The sequence below is a fragment of the Aethalodelphis obliquidens genome, unplaced genomic scaffold, assembly GCF_003676395.1.
Source record: "Aethalodelphis obliquidens isolate GAN/ISIS:26980383/991018 unplaced genomic scaffold, ASM367639v1 scaffold30, whole genome shotgun sequence".
Lineage (NCBI taxonomy): Eukaryota > Metazoa > Chordata > Mammalia > Artiodactyla > Delphinidae > Aethalodelphis > Aethalodelphis obliquidens.
Genome location: NW_020837974.1, coordinates 8,030,282 through 8,037,511, shown reverse-complemented (window position 1 = coordinate 8,037,511; position 7,230 = coordinate 8,030,282). Strand labels below are relative to the sequence as shown.

The 7,230-nt window shown below is 47.6% G+C and overlaps 1 non-coding gene across 1 annotated transcript; it reads right to left on the bottom strand.

Moving 5' to 3' along the window:
- Positions 1 to 2,374: 2,374 nt before the first annotated feature.
- Positions 2,375 to 2,481, bottom strand: LOC113630813 (U6 spliceosomal RNA). The gene has a single exon (XR_003437097.1). It is a non-coding gene; the product is annotated as a U6 spliceosomal RNA (small nuclear RNA).
- Between the last annotated feature and the right edge of the window lie 4,749 nt (positions 2,482 to 7,230).

Genomic DNA, 7,230 nt, shown 5'->3' with positions numbered 1-7,230 from the left:
AAATAATAATGCTATTTAAAACTTCAGAAGGTTTTACTTTTCTAAAACAAAATTGGATCTTATCCAAGAGAATTATAAAAGAATACCCGTAATCTCTTAGCTGTTTTGCTATTTCATTTTTTAACAGCTTTACTGAGGTAAAATTGATACACAATAAACTGCATGTTTTAGTATATAATTTGATAAGTTGTGACATATGTATACACTGTGAAACTATTAGCACATTCCAGATAATGAACATGGGCATTACCGCAATAGTTTGTTTATATCCTTTTGTAATCTCTTTTTGTTCCCCTCCCTGCCCACCCCCCATCTCCAGGCAACCACTGGTCTGCTTTCTGTCATTATAGATGGCCTTTTCTAGAATTTTATAGAAATGAAGCCATACAGTATGTACTCTCTTTTTGTCTGGCTACTTTTTTTTTTTTAATTAATTTATTTTATTTTTGGCTGCGTTGGGTCTTCGTTGCTGTACACGGGCTTTCTTTAGTTGCAGAGAGCGGGTGTTACGCTTCCTTTCGGTGTGCGGGCTTCTCATTGTGGTGGCTTCTCTTGTTGCCGAGCACGGGCTCTAGGTGCGTGGGCTTCAGTAGTTGTGGTGTGCGGGCTCAGTAGTTGTGGCTCATGGGCTCTAGAGTGAAGGCTCAGTAGTTGTGGTACATGGGTTAGTTGCTCCGCGGCATGTGGGATCTTCCCGGACCAGGGCTTGAACCCGTGTCTCCTGCATTGGCAGGAGGCTTCTTAACCACTGCGCCACCAGGGAAGTCCCTGGCTACTTCCATTTAGAATAATTATGATGAGATTCATCCAAGTTGTCATGTATATTAATCGTTCATTCCCTTTTACTGATGAATAGTATTCCACTGTATAGTCACAGCATAATTTATTCATCTACTCAACTATTGATATACCTTTGAGCTGTTTCCAGTTTTTGGTCACAACAAATAAAGCTGCTATGGACATTCACGTGCAAGTCTTTCTATGGACAAATGCTTTCATTTATTTTGGTTGACTACTTTGGAGTGGAATGGCTGGGTCGTATGGTACTTATAGTTTTAACTTTTTAAGAAGCTACTGAACTGTTTTCCAAAGCATTTTAAACATTTTACATTCCCACCAGCTGATGATGAGAATTCCAGTTGTTCCAGTCTTCACCAACACTTAGTATGTCAGTCTTTTTAATTTTAGACATTATAATGGGTGCTTCAATTTGCATTTCGCTAACGACTAATGATGTTGAGTATCCTTGCATGTGCTTATTTGCCATCCATACATCTTGGATGAAGTGTCATTAAACGTTTGGTAGAATTTAGGAGTGAAACCATCTGGGTCTGGAGTCTTCTTTGTGGGGAGGTTTTAAGCCACATTGTCAAACTCTTTAATAGATATTAGGACTACTGGTATCTGTTATCTAATTTTTCTCAAATGAGCTTTGGTAGTTTGCATCTTTCAGGGAATTTGTCCATTTCATTTAAGCTGTCGAATTTATTGGCATAAAGTTGTTCACAATATTCCTTTATTATCCTTTAATTATCTGTAGAGCCTATAGTAATGTCACCTCTCTTGTTCCTGATGTTAATCTACTGTCTTTTTGCTTGCATTATTTCCAGTGAGAAAACTATTGTCATCCTAATACGTAATGTGTCTTTTTTCTCTGACTGCTTTTAAGATTTTCTCTTTATCACTGACTTTAAGCAATTTGAGTATGATATGTCTTGATATAATTTTCTTCATGTTTCTCGCACTTAGGATTTGTTGAGTTTCTTGGATCTGTAGGTTTCCAGTTTGCATCAATTTTTGAAAAATTTTAGCCATTATTTCTTCATTTTGGGGGGTCCTCTTATCTCTTTCCTCTTCCCTCCTTTGGGGACTCCAATTACATGTATCAATATATTTAGCTGCTTGAAGTTGTCCCACATTTCACTGATGCGCTGGTCATTTTAAAACAGCTTATCTTACTTAATTTTATTTTTTTTTATTGTGAATACATATTTCTCATAAAAGTTCCCACTTTAAGCCATTTAAAAAATTGTATATGATACCATTCTTTATAGATTGGAAAAAGTAACCCTTTTTGTGAGTACATGATGAAAATTAATAAACTGTTCTCCTTACTAGGCAAAACGAAAGCAATACATTGTTGCTACTGTGAGGTTAAAACATTTCAACTTTTTAAACAGTGGAGCAGCATCCCCTTCTAGATATAAGATCAATGTCTGATTATTGCTTCTTTTTTGATGTTAGCAGTTGTTGAAGCTTAATGCCTAGGTTCATTTATTTATTGGGAGTTGCAAAATAATATTCAAGTTATATCCCTTTTTCTTATTTATTAGCTGGAATGGATTTATAAAGAGATGCTTCCTCTCACCCACTAAAAAATATGGAACGCTTCACAAATTTGCATGTCATCCTTGCGCAGGGGCCACGCTAATCTTCTCTCTATCGTTATAATTTTAGTATATGTGCTGCCGAAGTGAGCACCATTTTAGCCATTTTTAAGTGTACAATTCAGTGGCATTAATTACATTCATAATGTTGTGTAACCATCACCACAGCTATTTTCAGAACTTTTTCAACACCCCACACAGAAATTCTGTACCCATTAAGCAATAACTCTCTGCTTCCCTTTCCCCCAGACCCTGGTAACCTCTAATCTACTGTCTGTCTCTACGGATTGGATGGTGTTCTTTAAAGCTCCTGAGCACCAAATATTAGTCTCAATTCGTTTCCAAAACATTTGTCCAACTTAAAAAGCTCCAAGTTGAAAATTATAATACATAAACGACATGGGCATAAAACCTTTAATTTTGGGACTTCCCTGGTGGTTCAGTGGGTAAGACTCCGTGCTCCCAAGGCAGGGGGCCTGGGGTTCGATCGCTGGTCGGAGAACTAGATCCCACATGCATGCCGCAACTAAGAAGTCTGCATGTCACAACTAAAAGATCCCGCATGCCGCAACTAAAGAAAAAAAAGAAGATCCCACATGCCATAACAAAGATCCCGCGTGCCACAACTAAGACCCGGCACAACCAAAATAAATAAAGAAATCTAAAAATAAAACCTTTAATTTTTTTCCCCTTTGATTAGCTTTCTCCATCCAGTCTCAAACAGGGAGAACAAGGTCAGTGCGAGATCACACACAAGCCTCCTCTCCCTTCTAAGACCGGCTCCTTGTCCAATTTGTTTTGTAAGATCAGGATTCTTGATCATGTTAAAGTAGGAACCAGGAGGTTAATTTATGCTACAAGCCAACTGTTAGATCAGGGACCAGCTGAGGGCTTTTTTGATTCCTCATCACACCGTTTTTTTCTCTGCTATTTCTGAACATTCTATTTCAAATACAGGCAATGTATCTTCATTCTTTAGAGCAGGGCTGTTAACCTGAGGTCCTGGGATGTTCTGTGGATAAACCATTCAGTAAGTCCATTTACTTCAAGGGGAATAAAATGACGTCTTTATTTTAATTAACCTCTAACTAAAAACTACGTTTCCTTCATTTAAGGAGAAACCACAGCAGTAGCAACAGCACCTGTCACTTTAGAAGCCCTCATAGAAATCCGCGATATTTTCGTCGTACATCTTGGTTGCTGCAGAAACTCTGAAGCATCATTACACTAACCCTACCTTGAAATCACCTTAATCCAGAGGCGCCACCAGAACTCGCTATTTAAAGTGTGAGTAAACAAACACATATATGATCACATCACAAGTTAAAAAAATGTATTTTGATTACTTTTTGATTATGTTTAGTATTTTGACTGAATTTCAGGATAATTGGTTTTCTCTGCAAGCCTACTTCATGAGTTTTAAAAAATGCTTCAAAACTGTGCGGGGGTCTCTATGCTTCACCAGGCTGCCAAGGGGTCTGAGGCACAAAAGAGGTTAAGAGCCCCTGGCCTTTGAGGGGGTCACTGTAGAAAACTTCCTACTTGCAGGATGGCAGTTTGGGCCAGATGCATCTTTTTTTTGGCCGTACGCGGGCCGTTCACCATTGTGGCCTCTCCCATTGCGGAGCACAGGCTCTGGACGCACAGGCTCAGCGGCCATGGCTCACGGGCCCAGCCCCTCCGCGGACCGGGGCACGAACCCGCGTCCCCTGCATTGGCAGGCGGACTCTCAACCACTGCGCCACCAGGGAAGCCCCAGATGCATCTTTTTAAAGGATTTTGGGGGAATGATTGAGATTCACTACTCAACATTTACATTAGTGCACTACGCTGCTGTCTCTTAACACGAGGCATATAAGAACACTTCTTGGTGCCAGGAATTTTACTTCTTCTACCCCAAAAGGGCTCACACTTGGCTGAGTTAGAAGCGCCCGCCAGAAGAAAACGATTTGAATCATCACTGGTACACCAGTTCCATTTCTGAAGGAAACTGACACCTTCAGGGCCATAAAATACCCAGCTTTCCATTTTGATGGGGCAGGCACAAGTGTGGACCCTCGTCCTCCCCCAGCATACATACCTCAATTCTATGGCAGTGACCTCCTTGGAGCAAGGTCAGCCTTATGTCTGGAGGCAGGACACAGCATTTGCCACTTCTTGGTCTGGCTTGGGGGGTGGCTGCAGAAGGGAAAACCCACCCCATGTGGTCAGGCCTGGGCGCCCTCCCAGGGAGACCCTGCACCCTTGGTTTACCCTGGAACCCTGTTTCCAGGTCACCCTGGGTCAAGTGCAAGGGCCCAGATCTAGCCTCAGTGTGGATCTGCCTCTGGGTCGAGGGCCCCCTCCCAGAAGAGTGCATTGATGGTAGTGGCTTGCCTCTCCACGGCTCTGAGTGCTTTATCTTGGAGATTTTGGGGTAGCTGAAAGCATCCTTCTGTGGCTTATGTAGGGGGACATCTAACCCCACCTCTTACCTGAAGGAGAGCTGGGAGAGGACAGAAAAGGTTTGGATGGTGTAGTCCCGGGCTGGAGAGAGACCGACAGTCCTTTGGAGCTTCTTGGTGAAGACGGCAGACGTCTCTTCCTTCTCTTTAGGCATGGGGTTGGAGCTCGTGTTCTCCACAGCCCCCTTCAGGTGGAGCAATCCAAGTGGGTCCAGTAAGGGCTGTACTGTCCTCCGAAGCCTCAAGCCGGAGATTCCCTTGCACCTCCCCCATCCTCCCCCTTCCCCGCTTCCATCAGTCTAGGGATGGTCTTTCCTCCATCACTGGTCTCCTCCTCACTCCCTTCTATCCTGGTCCAGCTCATCACCCCTCACCCCTCACTGCAGACTCCCTGGCCTCATTTTTGCCCCTTCCAATCCATCCTCTCCTCATCCTTGGGTCCCAGGGTGATCCGTCTCAAATAGAAAACTGCCCATCTCAGCCCCCATTTCAAACTGGCTCTGGTCCCCCCAAACCCTCCATCCATCTCTGGCCTGACACTCAAGGCCCTCTCAACCCAGCTGGTCTCATCTCCCACTCCCTGCCCCGGCCTCTGAAGGCTGCCATGTCCTCCCAGTCACCAGGGCACGTCCTCTGTGTGGTCCCAGCGCACGGCTCCTCTCTCTGGCCACCCACCCCCCTACCCCACGGGCCTGGCCATGCACCAAGCAGGCATCTGAAATGCTTGCTGAGGGGCAAAATCTTGAGAATGTCGCCACCATCTGTGCAATTGCTATGGCTTCCCCAGAGTCCCGCCAAGTCTGGGCTTTCTGGAAGCACCACTTTGAGTGACAGCCCTGAGGGTCTCACCCTGGGGGCCACGCTGTGGAGACAGCGCCTCTTTTCCCTTGACCCCTTGCGGCCGGGCCTCCGTGCCACAGCCCTTGGAGAGCCCTCGGAGACGGCCATCCTCTCTTCCACCATTCTCCCCTGAATCCACTTTACCCTGGGAACACCTTAGGAACAGTGCCTGACTGCCATCTTCAGAGTGGGCACAGCCCCTTTCCCACTTTCTCACGCTCTGGGTCCCTGGTTCAGCCTTCAGTGCCTTTTGCTTTCACTCCTGGGCCGATTCCTGCCTTGAGCTCTCAGCAGGTAAAGCGGCCTCCAAGGTGGCTGACTGTGTCAGGAGGGAGAGGCAGGAGGGCTGAAGAACGGCAGACCCCGTGTTCGAGTCTCAACGCCACCCCTGAGGCCACTGAACCCTTCCACTGAGGGAGCAAGGATGAAGCCTCAGGCTTGGGGGTGATGTCTGGGGCTCGGCCGTCTTGCCACTGGGGAGACTCCCGCTGCCGGAGAGGTAGAAGGCAGCCAAGCAGAGCTCTCACCAGCCCGCTGTCCTCTGCCCAGCCTGAGCCTCACCCCCACGACCCCCGAGGAGGATGGGGGCTTGCACTTGGCCTGGCACAGACCCCAAACCACCACGGCACACGGGCAACGGCACGGAGCAGCTCCAGCCGCAAGGATGGAGATGCCGGAAGCTGAGGTACAGGCTGTTCTGAGCACCAGCCTTGTACTCCCTCACCGTGATGGCAACAGGAGTACTGCTCGGTCACTTCCTGGTCATTTGGTGAGTCGGGACTGGGTAACTCAAGCAGAAAAGCTCTGGGAGCCCCCCAGGGGCGCTGGTGCCCCTCATACCGGGAAGGGCTTGCAGGTGCTGCAGTAGCAGTCCCAGGAGGATTAACTGTCTGGGGCTCTGAAATGCACATCATGGATGCAAGCCCTACAAGGGCGCTCCTGGGCAGAGGGACCGTGGGTCCATGGCCCCAGGCGGCGAGGCAGAGTTTGGACTTGGGGAGGGGAGGGTGCTTTGGTGCAGCAGGCACAAGATCCTTCTCAGGACCACTGCCTGAGGGCTGGGGTGCTGGGACCTCGAGCAGGCTGTGTCTCCAGGCAGGAGCCACAGCTGGACCTCCACCTGCAGGGAGGCAAGGGGTTGGGGTGGGGGGTGGGAGGACCCTCTAGGCCACTTGCAAGTTTGAATCTAGGTCAAAGGTGAGAAGCCCAGCCTCTTCCACTGCCCAATCCCCAAGTGGGCTCATGTGGGAAAATCCTGTCCACACTGCCAGGACCTCAACGACGAGCCCAAGGACACAGTTATTCTCTCCTCACCAGAGTCCAGCTCCTCATGCTGGCATTCAAGGCCCCCCATACCTGGCCTCGCTCCCATCCTTCACTGTGTCCCAGGATGAACCCTCCTTTCTCAGCTTTCCTCTACCCTCCCCCACCCCTCATTCTTGCCCCCAAAGCCTCTGCTCAGTTATCCCTCCCCCGCCTTCCTCTCTCACAGCTCCACCAAAGCCCCCTCCCCAATCCCTGTGGGCCTCTTGGGCCCAGCGCTTTAGCTCTGCACCTCC